Source organism: Hyperolius riggenbachi, chromosome 3, assembly GCF_040937935.1.
Source record: "Hyperolius riggenbachi isolate aHypRig1 chromosome 3, aHypRig1.pri, whole genome shotgun sequence".
Taxonomy (NCBI): domain Eukaryota; kingdom Metazoa; phylum Chordata; class Amphibia; order Anura; family Hyperoliidae; genus Hyperolius; species Hyperolius riggenbachi.
The window spans coordinates 494,041,054-494,058,577 of NC_090648.1; the positions used below are offsets into that span (position 1 = coordinate 494,041,054).

A 17,524-nucleotide genomic window follows, 5' to 3' on the forward strand; every position below is an offset into this window, starting at 1 on the left:
ACTATATACCTGAAAATAAAAGTATGAGAATATTTTCTTTGCTGCTAATCTTCTAGTAATTATTCATAGTACACAACCAATTCACTATATCATATTTTTTTTTCGCTTCAGTGTCTCTTTAAATAAAATAAAAATGCAGCAACTTGAAAGGTTCGCATTCTGGCTATCCCAGCCTACATGGGAAACAAGGGGTTAAAGAGGCTTGGGAGGGGAAGCCCGTGTATTTTTTTTTTCCACACTCTGAACATATATAAAAAATTTACATTTATATACTTGTTGATACATTATCTGTCTTTTTACCGCATTTAAATCGTGACCTTATTGCTCTTATTTTAACATCAATTTTCTGAAAAATTACAAGGTCTTTTTAAATTAAAAAAAAAAGTTTCCTCTGGTTTCCACAGGCGTCCTTAACACACCCAGCAAATTTGGTGTTTCTAACATGTTCGGGGGTTTTGCTTTTAACCGCTACATTGGGCGGTCATTAAAACATTTCCCACACTCAGAACAAGAATTTTGAAATTGATTTTCTAAAAAACTTTAAGGGTTTTTTTTTTAAATGTTTTTTTTCCTCTTGTTCCCACTATCCCGCTTCATATACCCTGAAAATGTGGTGTTTCTATCACTTACGGGGGCTTTGCTATTAAAGTCGGCGGCCATCTTTCACTGACTTCACATCAAAACTGAATTACCAGTAATCTATATAAATAATAGGCTAAATGCCTCAACCTTCGAGCAAGAAGAAGAGGTAGCGCCCTGCCCCCAGGGCGTGCCTCAACCTTCAAGCAAGAAGAAGTACTTTGCATGAGAAAATTTATGCGTGCTCAAACACCAAGTTTTAGGCTTCTTTTCCACGGACTGTTGAGCTGTGTGCTCAGCAAGCAGTTACCAGGCAGCAGTAAGCAGTTACCAGGCAGCAGTAAGCAGTTACCAGGCAGCAGCAAGCTGTTACCCGGCAGCAGCAAGCTGTTACCCGGCAGCAGCAAGCTGTTACTAGGCAGTAGTGAGCAGTTGTAAGAGTTTGAGAGGCATTTTACTGCCTATCAACTGTCCGTGGAAAAGAGGCCTACCCTACCAAGTCTGGCTTTGCAAATCTGGCCTAATTGGCTATTCATGAGGCAATGCTCATACAAATTTGCTTTTGCATGCCAAACTATGCAGGGTCAAAAAACCAATACCGCAAAGCAGTCGCCCTGCTGCATGCCAGTGATGAGCGAAAATGCAAAAATTTGTTTCGACAAATTTTTACCGAATTTTCGCCTAATTTCGTTTTGACAGGCAAATTTTCCATCTAAATTTTTCGTGTTAATTTTCGCCTAATGCCAGTCATTTTCGCGTTACTTGCGTATTATTGCAGACATTTTACGCATAAGGGCATTAGCGTCCGCATTCAGAGAAGTTTTTTCGTATAAACGGATTTTTCCGTATAAACGTCCGCATAGACTGAATTTCCATATGGATTATTGTGGACATTTTTCCGCATAAGGGCATAAGCATCCGCATACAACGGGCTCTATTCATAAAACGTTACCGCAAGTTTTCCGCTCAAAACAGCGGATTTTCCCGTCCATTTAGCAAAGTGGGCATTCATAAAAGCTGTTCCCGCATGAAAATCTACAATCCCCCAGCAGAGCGAGAAATTTCCGCCTTCTCCAGTGTTTTTCTAGATTTATCTAGAAAAAAGTAACAAAATGGCCATTCATAAAGTTTAGAGGAAGCGGTATGTGGACGGGAAATACCGCTTCCTCTGATTTTGCGGATTACATACAAATGAATGGGACAGACCTCCCAGAGAGAGCAGCGCACGGAGGGACTTTGCCGGCTGAAGTGTTTCCGCATGCCTTCCGACAGCTTACCGCCAGCTTTCAGCAGGAGATCTCCGCACTTGCATCGCAGCTGGCAACATTTTTTTGAATGACCACCCAGAAGTCTAAAATATCGCTGTGGTATTTTCCCTCCAGGAGTTTTTTCGCCACAATTTTTTTATGAATAGAGGCCAATGAATTTTCGATGCTGGTCGAAAACGCAAATATTTCTGAAGATTTTAGTGAAAATTCGCCAAAAACGAAAACGGGATTTTTGATGCGAAAATGACTTAGGCGAAAATTCGCAAGCAACACTGCTACATGCTACATTAGCACTATCCAGGAGCGCCACGGGGAGGATTCCCAATGCCCCCTTTTTATACAACCCGGGGGAACCACGGGGTCCCAGGCTCTCTCACTGCCTGGGAACCACAGCGGCATCCCCCGGAGGGGGAGGCTGGGTGGTTCAGGCGACACCCCCCCAAGCGTGTCCAGCGCCGGGGAGAGCCGTCCGCACCCACCTCCGAATATTAAAAACAGGTACTTACCTTAACGTCCATTGCGTTCTGCTACATGCGCATTAACTTGGGGGCACCACATGGGAAAGGAGTGAAGCATGGGTCACCCCAAGCTTTAGAGCTCAGGGCTGGCTCACATACAGCACTCCAGAGGGGGGGGGGGGGGGAGGACAGGCGCAGACAACTCACTCCAGGGTTCACACCACCGGAGCAAGCCATCCACCACCTGCCTCCAAAAGATACAAACTGCAAAAAATGCTTTCCATGAGAAAATTAATGCGCATGTAGCAGAATGCATTGGACGTTAAGGTAAGTGCCTGTTTTTAATATTGGGATGTGGGTGCGGACGGCTCTCCCTGGCGCTGGCCACGCTTGGGGGGGGGGGGGGTCGCCTGCACCACCCAGCCTCCCCCTCCAGGGGGGCCGCTGTGGTTTCCAGGCAGTTTTTTGACCCTGCATAGTTTGGCATGCAAAAGCAAATGCATATTTGCTCTAAAGCTCAGGGTGACCCATGCTTCACTCCTTTCCTTTCTCCTGTGGGGGGCCCAAGTTAGTGCGCATGAAGCAGCACGCAATGGACATTAAAGTGCCTGTTTTTAATATTGGGAGGTGGGTGCGGACGGCTCTCCCCGGCGCTGGCCATGCTGGGGGGGGGGGAGGCGGGGTGGGTCGCTTGCGTCACCTATCCTCCCCCTCCGGGGGATGCCGCTGTGGTTCCCAGGCAGTGAGAGAGCCTGGGACCCCGTGGTTCCCCCGGGTTGTATAAAAAGGGGGTATTGGGAAGCCTCCCCGTGGCGCTCCTGGATAGTGCTAATGTAGCATGAACTAATTCCTGCAGGGCGACCGCTTTGTGGTATTAGTTTTTTGACCCTGCATAGTTTGGCATGCAAAGGCAAATGCATATTTGCATGAGCATTGCCTCATGAATAGCCAATTAGGCCAGATTTGGAAAGCCAGACTTGCTAGGGTTAAACTTGGTGTTTGAGCACGCATACATTTTCTAATGGAAAGCCTAAAGGTGGGTACACACATCAGATAAAAGTCTTTGGAAAATGAAAGATCACAGACCAATGTTACCCCCTTCCATGTAGTATGAGAGCCATACCTACACAGTCTATTCTATTGAGCTAACCTCCCCATCAGATAATTTTTTTTGCAAGATGCTGCACAGATCTTTTGCAGATACTGATCTGTTGAATGTGTACAGCATCTTTGTGTGCATCATCTTGCAAAGATTTCTATCTGATGGGGAGTTCAGCTCAATAGAATAGACTGTGTAGGTATGGCTCTCATAATAATGGCAGTATTTGTATAGCGCCTTTCTCCTGTCGGACTCAAAGCGCTTGCGAGGCAGCCACTAGAGCGCACTCAGTAGGCAGTAGCAGTGTTAAGGAGAGTTGCCCAAGAAACTCCTTACTGAAATAGGTGCTGGCTTACTGAACAGGCAGAGCCTAGATTTGAACCCAGGTCTCCAGTGTCAGAGGCAGAGCCCTTACCCATTACACTATCCAGCCACTACATACTACATGGAAGAGGGTAAAATTGGTCTGTGATCTTTGATTTTCCAAAGACTTTTATCTGATGTGTGTACCCACCTTTATTCTTTTTGCTTCAAGGTTGAGGCACGTACTCTATTAGATAGATAGAAGATGCGGCGTATGCTACGACGCGGGTCGGCTAGTAAAATGTATTTGATAACGGTATTTATCGTTTTAATGGTAACAATAAATAACGTTAGACTGTTTTTCAGAGTGCGCTACCCATATAGTTCTAATCCAATTCAAAACAGGACTCTCTAGATTTTACTTCCTTGATGCTCAGTCTCAGTAGATAAGTGCCACGCAGCTCCAAATTCCGTCCACCACTCCAGGTCACTGATTATCCAGAAGAATCGGTCGGAAAACAGATCAAAAGGAAACACAAAGAAAAAAGTCATAGTGCAGTCTGCTAAATTCTTTTTTGTGGGGGATCATCACCCTATTGGGGCCCAGTGAGGTTTAGCACCGCTACAGGATCACCAGTGTCACCCTATGCAGTGGCCAACAAGTGGCACGCTCACCTTGACGCAAGGCTGCCCCGCTTTACAGACAGCAACTGCGCTTATTGAACAGGGACCGGACTCTCCTCCACTACTCTTCATTTGTCAGCATCTCAAACAAAAAGGAACCAAAGACATTATAGTGCAGATGATCCTAACTGAACCAGATTGCAACAGTGACACACTCAATTCAACTCCTGCTCCCCCTTTGCAGCCACTGCCCACACTCATGGCCCGTACTCACGGGCTGCAGAAGTGGCCTGTCGCCAGCACACGTGAGCGTGTGGGCGACAGGCCGGCGACAGCTCCTCGCCAGGTCCCTCCGCGTACACACGCGGAAGAGGGACCAGCGGCGAGACGGAAGCTGTCGCCGACGTTCCTCCTCCCCCCGCCGGAAGCTCCATTTACCACAATGGAGGTTGCTGTCGCTAGTCCGCGTACTCACGCGGACTAGCGACAGTTGCGGGGGAGGTGCGGCGGCGACTGTCGCCATGCGATTGAAACTTTCAATCGCATGGCGACATGAGCGACGGGCGACAGTTCAGGGTGCGCGCGCGTGCAACGGCCCATACTCATGGGCGACCTGTCGCCGCAACACGCGCGCGCCGCGTGTTGAGGCGACAAAAGTCCCTCGTGAGTATGGGCCATTACAGACAGCTGTATCTCCTGCTATCTCACACCTCCCCTCCTTCAGATACCTCCTTATCTTGAAGCAGATTCAGGTATATACAGTATCTAGGGCTAAAACGCCTTCAATAGTGTAACTCAGTACATTTATTCAGTGGATCTTTTAAACTTTTATATGCGTTTTTTACTTCATGTTTGTGAGTATATCTCTTGATTTTTACTGAATAATCTGGATTTGACGCACCGCAGCGTTTTAAGGGCATAAATCACATTGCAATGCTAAATTGGAGGCATAAAGTGCTTTAAAACAACTTGAATGTGTATACATCAATCAGGTAGTGTAATTACTGCTTCACACTGACACACCAAACTCACTGTGTAACGCACCGCAAACAGCTGTTTGTGTAGTGACGGCCGTGCTGGACTGGTGCGCACCGTGGCGAGAGTGCAGGCCATGGCGGTTTTCAAGCCCATATGGTCGCCGGGCTGTGGTAGCTCAATGATAGAACAACAGTGACTGTCCAGCTGATCGAATTTGGTCTGTCCACAATGAAGCAACGATCTTAGTATCTTGGGTGTGCCCCCTCCCCCCCAATCCCCCCCCCCCACCCCCGACACACTCATTAAGCCGGCGGTCATTGCTTCATTGTGATACGCAAGCCCCTTCACCGGGGCAAGGTAACGATCTTGAAGGGGGATTGACACATGTACATGCCTTTTGTTTTGTTGTTGCAGCCAGAAAAATTAGGCAGGCATGTACACGCACCAGAAAAAAATTGTTATTGTTTTTGTTAGCGGCTGCTGCTAGCAGTGGCCTTAAAATTCAGGATTCCACCTGGAGTCCTGGACCCTGTTGGTGGTGGCGGAGAAGGCAGTCAAGCAGCCTGCAGGCAGAGATGCTGTGTGGGGACTGGGGACCAACTTAGTCTTCGGGCAGGCAGTCACACGGCGTGCAGGCAGTGATGCTGTGTGTGGGGACTGACTTAGTCTTTGGGCTGGCCTGGCCATGCTTTGCAGACCACGTGGTCAGATGGACCCTTGACCCAACGCTGTGTGCCAGAGATGACACCACTTGCCTTTCAACATCACAGTACAGTTTGGGTATTACCTTTTTTGAGAAATAATTGTGGCCTGGTATCTTCCACTGCGGTGTGTGGCTTTGCTTTTGTGTTCTGCTTTTCCTCAGGTGGTCATCCCATTGCAGTTTGTGCTTTGTCATCATGTGCCTTCATAAGGAAGTTGTCCCTACGCGGGTCTTGGTCTTTCTCTGGCTCAATTTTTGGTGGCAGAGACTACAGATGGCATTGCTCTCATCTGAGGCAGACACACAAAAAATGTCCACACTGCTGAGCCCTGGGATGATGGCACTTTGGTGGTGGCGGCCGACTGAGTGTTAAGTGGGGTGCAAGAATCAGAGCAGGAGGAGGAAGATATGTCACGGTTCCGTGCGGAAGCTGAGGAAGATTAGGTGTTCTGGGTTAAATAGTCAATTACGTCCTGACAATCTTGGGGGTTGATGGCACGTGCCTTCTGAACACTGTACTTTGGTCCAGGGCCGCACTAAATCACGACAGCACAACCTCGAACAGACCTGCGGGTGGCCTGCCTCTGACTGACTAATACATGCACTAACTTGACTAATACAATGTGCAGTCACACAGGTACAGTGAACAGGTATGCAGCGACTGGTATATAAAACTGTGTGCTGTCACACAAGTGCAGTGAACAGGTATGCACGGACTGGTACCAATACAATGTGCGGCTGACACACACAGAGGTACACTGAACAGGTATGCAGTGACTGGTATCAATATAATGTGCAGCTATCACACACACAGGTACACTGAACAGGTATACAGTGACTAGTATTACAAATGTGCAGCTGTCACACGCAGGTACCGTGAACAGGTAAGCAGTGACTGGTATTACAAATGTGCCGCTGTCAAACACACAGGTACACTGAACAGGTATGCAGTGACTGGTATATAACACTGCTAGCTGTCACGCAGGTGCAGTGAACATGAACAGGTATGCAGTGACTAGTATTACAAATGTGCAGCTGTCACACACACAGGTACCGTGAACAGGTATGCAGTGACTGGTATATAACACTGCGTGCTGCTTTCACGCAGGTGCAGTAAACATGAACAGGTATGCAGTGACTGGTATTACAAATGTGCAGCTGTCACACACACAGGTACCGTGAACAGGTATGCAGTGACTGGTATATAACACTGCATGCTGCTGTCACGCAGGTGCAGTAAACATGAACAGGTATGCAGTGACTGGTATATAACACTGCATGCTGCTGTCACGCAGGTGCAGTAAACATGAACAGGTATGCAGTGACTGGTATTACAAATGTGCAGCTGTCACACACACAGGTACCGTGAACAGGTATGCAGTGACTGGTATATAACACTGCATGCTGCTGTCACGCAGGTGCAGTAAACATGAACAGGTATGCAGTGACTGGTATTACAAATATGCAGCTGTCCCACACAGGTAGTCACTGAAAGTGCTGGGCCTTGCACAGTATAGCAATGAGCCTCTCCAGGGTACAGCAGAGTGACATGGCTGTCCCCAGTACAGCGCTGCCGTAGATCAAAACCCTGCCCCAGGACTTGACGCCTTTCAGCGTTAGGTGGTCCTGGGGCTACCACCTTCCCGACGCCTATTGGCGTTAGGCGGTTGGGAAGGGTTTAATATTGAGGGTATTTCTGGCTACCTAATGCTAAGGGACACCTGTAGCTGCAAAAAGGGCGCCCGGACAAAAAGGGCGCGGGGTGTAAACGCTAATTAATAATTAATCATTAATAGCGTTTATAAAAATAGTGTGCTATATTTTGTTTACAAATAATGTTTTACAAAATTATAAATCATTAAATAATGTTTATGAAATCGGCAATTGTGAAAACGTTAATCTTCCCTGTTTCAAAAGTGAAACTTATAATTACGTTTATTAAAAAAACGATAATATATGTTTAATTGTTATAATTGTATATTATTGTGAATAACCTTCATTTATGGGTTGTTCTTATAATAAAATCTGAAAATATTCTTTATAACGATGATATAAATATAACTACGTTCGTAATAAGTGTTGTAAAACATTAGTAAGTATTACTAAAATTTTACTAAAACTATACCTAAGCCTACTCTCACACAGAACCCTCCCTGTACCTATCCCTAACCCCTAGACCCCCCTGGTGGTGCCTAAACCTAAGACCCCCCTGGCCGGTGCCTAAACCTAAGACCCCCCTGGTGGTACCTAAACCTAAGACCCCCCTGGTGGTGCCTAACCCTAAGACCCCCCTGGTGGTGCCTAAACCTAAGACCCCCCCTGGTGGTGCCTAAACCTAAGACCCCCCTGGTGGTGCCTAAACCTAAGACCCCCTGGTGGTGCCTAAACCTAAGACCCCCCTGGTGGTGCCTAAACCTAAGACCCCCCTGGTAATGCCTAAACCTAAGACCCCCCTGGTGGTGCCTAAAACTAACCATCCCAAAGCCCTCCCTGTACCTATCCCTAACCCCTAGACCCCCTGGAGGTGCCTAAACCTAAGACCTCCCTGGTGGTGCCTAACCCTAAGACCCCCCTGGTGGTGCCTAAACCTAAGACCCCCCTGGTGGTGCCTAAACCTAAGACCCCCCTTACTGATCGCTTTATTATGTGGATAATAATGTTTTACTAATTGTGGCTGCAAAAAATATATTGCAATTTACGTTACGTACTGATCGCTTTATTTTGTGAATAATAATGTTTTACAAACAGTAAGGGATAAAACTTTAAATAATGTTTTAATTAGTTAAATAAGATAAATATGTTTAGTATTTTTATAAACGTTAATTCGGCACGGGTGCATTTTATAAACGTAAATCACCACAAGCACAGTTATAAACAATTAAAAATCTCAGGGCGCCGTTTGTAAACGTTATTTATCTCCGGCGCCCTTTTTTCCTGCTCGGCGCCCATTAAACGTTATTTACTATGAGAGTGAATGGCGGCGCCCTTTTTGTCCACTAGCTGCCTGCGCCCTTTTTTCCCCGCTTCCCCTGTAGCTACCTATGACAGGCAAGGGAAGTAAGGGAGAGGTGACAGCAGGGCCAGCCAGCACACTTGTGGTGCCAGGACATCTTTTGCATGACTTGTCTGTCTCTCTATTTATCTATTGTGCAGCGCTGCATAATATGTTGGTGCTTTATAAATACATGATTCAATAACTCTGGGGCTGCCATACACAGGCTGTATTCTTAGCAGAAGCATCTGGGTGTATACAAGGCTGAGCTGAGCACAGAGGAAGCAGAATCAGTCAGGCATTGAGCACTGCAAGGAAACAAACACTTTTGTTTTTGTAAGTTGGAAGCTTTTGCTGCTCTGCAGGAGGGGAGAGTTCAGCACTGTGTTCTGGTTGGCGGCTGATATGTGGTCTTCTTGATAAGAAACACATGGGGAAGGAATGTGGCCAGAAAGAAAGTCCGCCCCATCAGCATGTTTTGTCTGCATGCAGAGAGGAGCATTGTGTTAGTAAGATGAGTTCCTTCATTCAGACCAGAAGCTCTGAGAGCTGAGCTGAGACTTGAGAGATCTGCATACATCCCTGCTGCAGACTGAATGCCCACACTCACATCTACAAGTAAGTCCTTGCTTTTACACTTTCTCCACTTTGCTTGACTGTATTATAATGATCTACTTACATAGCACTGACATGTTTTCTGCAGTACTTTACAGAATATATTGAGAAAAGCATGTCCCTGACTGTACCTCAGAGGAGCACATGGTCTAATCTTCCACCACAGTCACAGTGTAATGTCCCCTAACATAGTCATATGATGCCCTACCACAGTCACAGACTAGTGTAATGTACTAAAATAGTCCTAGTCTAAAGTCCTACCACAGTTCTATGATGTCTTATCACAGTCACAGTGTAATGTTCTAACATAGTCATAGTGCAATGTCATATAATGACCTACCACAGTCAAAGACTAGTGAAATGCACTAAAATAGTCATAGTCTAATGCTCTACCACAGTCATACAATGTCCTACCACAGTCACAGTATATATATATATATATATATATATATATATATATTCATATCTCCCAACTCCCTCTCCCTCTTTGGGAGCCCTGTCACTCTGTCCCTCTTTCCTCCTCATTTGTCCCTCTTTCAGGGACAAAGTCCTCTTTCTATGTGTTTGATTGACATCCTTTACATTGATATATTACTAATTTTAAAATGTTAATATGAAGGAAAATGAACCAGGATAGAAAGGACCAGCGTGGTTTGAATTATAAATCAACATATTTTTGTTATGCAATCTTTATGGTATGCGTGACTAGGGGTGTGATCATGAGTGTGGCAGGGGCGTGGCTTAAAGAGACACTGAAGCGAAAAAAAAACTATGATATTTTGATTTGTATGTGTAGTACAGCTAAGAAATAAAACATTAAGATCAGGTACATCAGTCTAAAGCAGGCCATACACTGGCCCGATTTGCGCCCGTTTCGACAGCAGATTCGATCACTGGGATCGAATCTGCTGCCAATCGTTCACGCTACACGCCGAATTTCGATCCATTTCGTCCGATCCCGTCGATCGTGCCGTGCGGAAAATAACCGTCGATCGCCCGCGGGTAAAGAGCGCATCGCTAGCGGCGTTCGAGTGCCCGACGACCGACGCAATAGAGCCCGCATACATTACCTGCTCCGCCGGCGCGACTGCAGTCTCCCGGTCACCGCTGCTCCGTCTGCGCTCTGGTCTCCAGGTCCGGCATGCCTCACTTCTTCTAGCCCGGCAGGAAGTTTAAACAGTAGAGCGCCCTCTACTGTTTAAACTTCCTGCCGGGCTAGAAGAAGTGAGGCATGCCGGACCTGGAGACCAGAGCGCAGACAGAGCAGCGGTGACCGGGGGACTGGAGTCGCGCCGGCGGAGCAGGTAATGTATGCGGGCGGGCGGGGGCAGCAGCAGCAGTACCACCACAACAGATTGTGAACGGTTTCAGGCTGAAATCGGTTCACAATCTGTTTGCTGTAAAGGTGGCCATACGATCCCTCTCTGATCAGATTCGATCAGAGAGGGATCTATCTGTTGGTCGAATCTGATGGCAAATCGACCAGTGTATGGCCACCTTAATTGTTTCCAGTACAGGAAGAGTTAAGAAACTCCAGTTGTTATCTCTATACAAAAAAGCCATTATCTCTACGACTTTCAAAGTCTTGGAGAGGGCTGTTTTCTGACTTTTATTATCTCAACTGTTAGATAACTATTTACTTTTCCTCTGGCAGAGGAGAGGTCATTAGTTCACAGACTGCTCTGAAAGAATCATTTTGAATGCTGAGTGTTGTGTAATCTGCACATATTAGAGAATGATGCAATGTTAGAAAAAACACTATGGCCTGGTGCACACCAGAGGAGTTTTTCTGAGCGTTTTGAGTTTTTAAATCTGCTGCTAATGTTATCCCATGTGTCTGTGCACACTGGAGCAATGAGGTTTTGTAAAAAACCCCATAGCATTACATTGGGAAGAGCTTTTAGAGGTTTCAAAAGCTCTTCCCAATGTAATGCTATGGGTTTTTTTTACAAAACCTCATTGCTCCAGTGTGCACAGACACATAGGATAACATTAGCAGCAGATTTAAAAACTCAAAACGCTCAGAAAAACTCCTCTGGTGTACCCCAGGCCTTAATACCTGAAAATAAAAATATGAGAATATTTTCTTTGGTGCTAATCTTCTAGTAATTATTCATAGTACACAACCAATTCATTATATCATATATATATTTTTTTTCGCTTCAGTGTCTCTTTAAGTGTCCCTCTTTCTCATCTCAAAAAGTTGGGAGGTGTGATATATATGATATATATATAGAGAGAGAGATAACCTCTTTTATAGCACTGTACATTATACAAAACAAATAGTGGGGAGCTTGTATGCTTGAGAAGTTAAAAACTATGTACAATCAGGACATCCAGCAATACAAACATTGCTGATAAGTGGCTTGAGACATCACAAATATTGGGGAATGGTCATGTCATAAATTACATCAGAATAAGAAACACTAGAAGGAAGTCACTAAACATAATCTAATTTCACATCATAGTCATAGTGTCATTTCCTGCCACAGTTAAAGTCTAGTGTCCTAATTTAGGAGTGTCCTAATGACCCTACCATAGTCATAGTCTAAAGTCCCTATCATAGTCAAAGTGTAATGTCCTGCCATAGTCAAAGTGTAATGTCCTACCATAAAATTCTAGTCTAGGCCAACATCAGTTTACCAAACCTTCCCCTCCCTCTGCTCCACATTTTGACACTTTTGTCTGGTTTGTGAACATTGGAACAGTCCCCAACACAAAGTACTTGCTTTGAGGAGTCATTACAGGGTATAAGGTGGTTGCCACAGGTGGTTTTATATCTTGAAAACAAATAAGAGATTGCTCAGTCTGTTTTGGTATACTCTTTATGGGGCACAAATTATCAGGAGTTTCCTTGGCTGGCCGGGTAATGTTAGGCTCTGGGGCACTTGAAACCGTTTGGGTAGGTATGGAAGTGCTTGGTGGCAGATGGGCCGGGAGAGGCATTATTGGCGGAGCCATTTGTGCCACCGGTGCCATCTTGGGGCGTTGGTGTCCGTTTAGTCCCGAGAGGAGCAGATGGTTCCTCTTCAATATAAACACCGTTATAGGGCAGTGGTTCTACTTCCCCTTTTTAACACCGGTGCCATTATTGAGCGGGGATTTTTCAGAGCCAAAACTGTAAATGTATACATCTGCTTTTTCGTCAAATCTTTCAGTTCCTCTGGTACTTTCCCATCTCTGTGAAGAACGATGCCAAGCTGGAGCTGAGATAACTAACCTGGCATCCTGCAATAGTGTAATGTCCTATCATAGTCTGTGGCCAGCTAGCCATCCATATCGAGATGTGAGAGGAAACCAGAGTGGCAAAAGAAAACTTGTGCAAATCCAGATTGAACATTTAATCACCACCTAGTTCAAGAATCAAACCTCCACCCTAGCTATGCAAGGCAACTGTGCTCTCCACAAGACTTCCATGTTCTTGCAAATGAAAGGCTCGGTTTCCACTTTTACCAGTGTGGGTCTCCGAGAAGCACGCCAACACTTGTTCTGATGTGTCTGCACATCCGAATCCCTATAGCCAAGGACGGCTATGAAGATTCATATAAGTGAATGTCCTGCTGACCGTCTGTTTTTTCCCCATATAAAATTTGTGCAAAAATGTAATCTGTCTTAATCGTTCATGATGTCACCAATACTGGAAACAAATTATGACCATGTTGAAGATGGCGTATCATGAAGAACATCATGACAATTACTGCTCAGAGGAAGCAAGAAACAGTCCCCTCCTAACTTATAATACTTTACAGTGACAACAAAACAAGACTGGGGTTCAAGTCATCTTAAAGGCCTTATTGTGACAGGGAAAGGGGGGGGGGAAGAGTTGGAGGCTACCACTGTTGTCCTGTCAGGTGGTCATGCTGATGTCCTCACTGGAAGAATCCACAGAATCTCTCAGCTGAGATAAGTTGGAATGGACTCCATGGCCCTTATACGTTTTTCTCCTTAGTTTTCTCCTAGGAGATTTTCTTTTCACCTTCTATTTAAAATAACTTTTCAGTATTTTGCAATTGAAAAAGTACCAAAAGAAGGTAAAAAAGTATTTTCAAAATTATGCTGAGGATCTTCTTGCTTGCTGTTGGTCCAAATGGCAGTTTATTTGCAAGTCACCTTGCAGAAAACTCAGGAGAAAAAGTAAAGGGTCCATGGCCCTTATTCAATTCAAGTTTTCTCCTAGGAGATTTTTTTTAATTTTCTGTTTAAAATAACTTTTCAACACTTTACAATTGAAAAAGTGCCAAAAAAAAGTAGATGGAAAGGTTCTGTCAAAATGATTTTGGGTAATTTCTTGTTTGCTTCTGGCTTCAAGGCATTTTTATTAATAAGGTGTGAAATTATCACCTAGGAGAAAATGTAGGAGAAATAGTGGATTACATATGGGCCCATACTTCTATTAGCCATTTAGAAACAGAGGTGCAGTATAGCGCCCAGGACGAGAACAAACCTCCCTGTAAATATCTCATGACAAGGTTGTCTCAACCACCATCACTATCAATAGACAGAGAAAGCAAAAGTAGCCTCTTCATGATTAGATAAGACACTGATGGGCGGTCTGCTTTTCACTGTCACCACTCCAGAGATAAGATATCAGCCATCACATTTGCCAAGTCATGCTGGACTCCTATGTGTTGAGAATGAGATTAAAGGTGCGTACACACGCACTACAAAAGGAAACGATGGGTGCGCCGGACCCTCCCACTGGGCGGTCTTTAGCCGACAGTACACCGTGTGTACGCGCTGTCGGCGGACTGATAAGGTTGTTTCAGAACGATCCGCATCCGCTGAGCGGATCGTTCAGAAACAGCCTTATCAGTCCGCCGACAACGCGTACACACGCTGTACTGTCGGCTAAAGACCGCCCAGTGGGAGGGGCCGGCGTTTCCTTTTGTAGTGTGTGTGTGTACTCACCTTAACTGGCACTTGCACAACATTGGCATTGTTGTGGTATTCACTAGGGAGGGTCAATGAGATGCAATTAATTCCATGTTGATGCAGGATTATGCACATTTTGTATGCAAATTTATGGGACTTTGAAAATGGACCGACTGCATCCCACTAATGTAGAATTTGATTGATCATGTGTTTATTTTCAGAGGCAATGGTAACTCTATGCATACAAAATGCCTGTTATGTTGTCAGAGCTATATAAATACATAATAATAATATGGTAGGACATTAGACTATGGCTATGGCGGGATTAGAGTGTGAGCTCCTCTGAGGACAGTCAGTGACATGACTATGTACTCTGTAAAGTGCTGCAGAAGATGTCAGTATATTATGTATAATGGATATGTACAGTATTATGTATAAATACATAATAATAATATGACAGGACATTACATTATGACTATGGTAGGATTAGATTGTGAGCTCCTATGAGGACAGTCAGTGACATGACTATGTACTCTGTAATGTGCTGCAGAAGATGTCAGCATTGCATACATGTTTAATAAGGTTCATATATTCAACACCACCCTGTCTATGTGAGTGGCCATAGGGGTAAGTGGGTGTTTGTCCCATGTAGAAAATCTGTTACCTATTCCAATGCGTAGGAGGTTTTGTTTTTGTTCTGTGTTGATCCGTGTTTCTGAAGCACTTTGGGTACACCCTAAATGTAGCGTTTGAGCATTTTGAGTGCCAAGTTCCATTTAAAAAAAAATCCAGAATGTCCTCTTATCCTACTTTTGAAGTCCTTTCCTTTTTGTTTTGAGTCCAGTAGGCTGACCAAAGCTCAAACACAAGTCAGGCTCTAGTCCAGCCTTTCTCAACCTTTTTACCCTGGAGGAACCCTGCAAATAACTTTTGGATCTCAAGGAACCCCTGCAAACAATTTTTTGATCTTGCGGAACCCCTGGATTTATTTTTCAGGAGGCATGGTCTTTAAAAGCAGGTTAGGCTGTTAATTTCACTACCTCCTATTACACTGCCACTCATTATACTGTCTCCTGACCCCTCAATTTAGTGCTTCTTGTTACAGTACCACCTATTACACTGTGTTCTATCTAGTATACTTCCCTCACGATGGGGTAAAATGCCAAGGAACCCCTGCAGAGTCCTCAAGGAACCCTGGGGTTCCAGGAAACCCTGGTTGAGAAAGCCTGCTCTAGTCAAACAGAAATAAATTGCTAATTTTAATTAATGGACGTGCGTCTCTTGAAGTAAGCCAGTAGGACTGGTCTCTTCCATCGATCATACTCACTTTCACCAGTTACAAAAAGAAAAATGCAAATTCTGTCATGGCTTCTCCACAAATATCCTGGCTCTCGAGGTCTAAGGACAGAGTTGTTTTATGGGATCATGGATTCTATGATGTCCACTCCCAGGTACAGTGCAAGTATGACCTCTGCTCCCCACCCCAGGGTCAGTGAGGTATATCTGCACAAATATCATTGCAAGAATCAGGAGAACATTAGAAATTGCCTCAGGAAAGGACAATGAGCTGTTGGTCAAGGATACTGACCACCGTTTCTGCCAATTCTCGACTTTGGTTCGAGGGTCATTGCTAGGTGCATAGCCATGTGTGTGCCCATACATGAGGAAAACAAGAAGGTCCGCACTTGAATCCACATAAGTCACACAGATGACATGTTTCGAACACTTAGTTCTTAGTCATAGCTATGATTAAGATCTAAGTGCTCAAAACAAGTCAGCTGTGGGACTTATGTGTATTCTTTGTGGATACGTCTTAAAATAAAGTGGATTTTATCTGGGCAAGTGCGGAGGAAAAATCTTGTTTTTCCTCTTGGTTCCAGTGGGCTTGCTGACCCGGTTGAGCACTGTCTGGACTCTGGAGTGTAGCGGTATTCACCACATTTACCGTGTGCCCAAACATGTTATACATGTATGTCTTATACGTTGTTGGAACCTAAAGGGTTAATGTGTGCCTTTATTTAGCACCGATTACTCTCCAGCTATTCCTGTGCATCCACCTGTTGCCCTTCTTGAACTGGACTATTACTGAGTTGCATCTGTTTATAACCTTCAGCCTGGCCTATTCCTGCTTCTACTTCTGCCTGGGGGTTGGCGGTGCTACAGACCTTCTGCCTGTCTCATGCTGAACCTCGCTTGGTCCTGACTCTCAACACCTGCCATGGTACCACCTTTCTGATCTGCCTGCTCTTCAGCTGCTGACTGTGACAATCCTCTAACTGTGCCTCCATCTGCTCATTAGTGCCATAGCCCAGATTACCAGCCTGGCCTTATTGACTCTGGCCTGTTTCTGAGTCCACCTCTGCTTATTCTGCTGGTCATGCTAAGCTCTCTGCCTTCCTATCTACATCTACTTTTCTCCTAAAGTCACCTCTGAGGTTCTTCTACTGTGGTCTTCCCGATCCTGGATGTTCCAGAGAAGGGAATGAGGCTTCTTCATCTTAAAGATGCCCACCACCAAGGTGCAAGCCAAATGCATGAAAAATACTGCCTATGAGATGTTTCCTCAACGTGGCATCTATGCCAGTGTATGGCTCTCCTCTCTGATTATGCCTCAAGCACCTTAATGAGCCCAGACTGTCCCGGGATCTTCACAGAAGATCACACACAGTCAGATAAAAAGGTGAGAACTCAGAAGGGACATGAATGAGCAAACACCAGAGTTAAGGTCCGTACACACGCCGGACTGGAGGCAACGACGGGTCCATCGTTGCCTCCCGCTGGGTGGGCGTGCCAACGACAGTCAGGCGTGTGTATGCACTGTCGGCGGACTGATACGGCTGTTTCTGAGCGATCCGCCCGGTGGATCGCTCAGAACCAGCCGTATCAGTCCGCCGACAGTGCGTACACACGCCGGACTGTCGTTGGCACGCCCACCCAGCGGGAGGCAACAACGGACCTGTCGTTGCCTCCAGTTCGGCGTGTGTACGGACCTTTAGAACGAAGTGACGATGACACCAAGAGTGATCTCAGGCA

General features: G+C 45.4%; 1 protein-coding gene across 3 annotated transcripts in view; it reads left to right on the top strand.

The window, feature by feature from the left end:
* Positions 1-17,524, top strand: part of RESF1 (retroelement silencing factor 1) — a 244,916-nt gene that overhangs the window by 109,476 nt on the left and 117,916 nt on the right. Inside the window, exon 1 of one of the 3 annotated variants that reach the window (XM_068278226.1) lies at positions 9,466-9,622. The exons of 1 other annotated variant lie outside the window; for it this stretch is intronic. The gene's annotated coding sequence lies outside the window, so the exon portion shown is untranslated. Of the gene's footprint in view, positions 1-9,465; positions 9,623-17,524 lie in introns of those variants that run through there. One more of the 3 variants, XM_068278229.1, reaches the window with a different exon arrangement.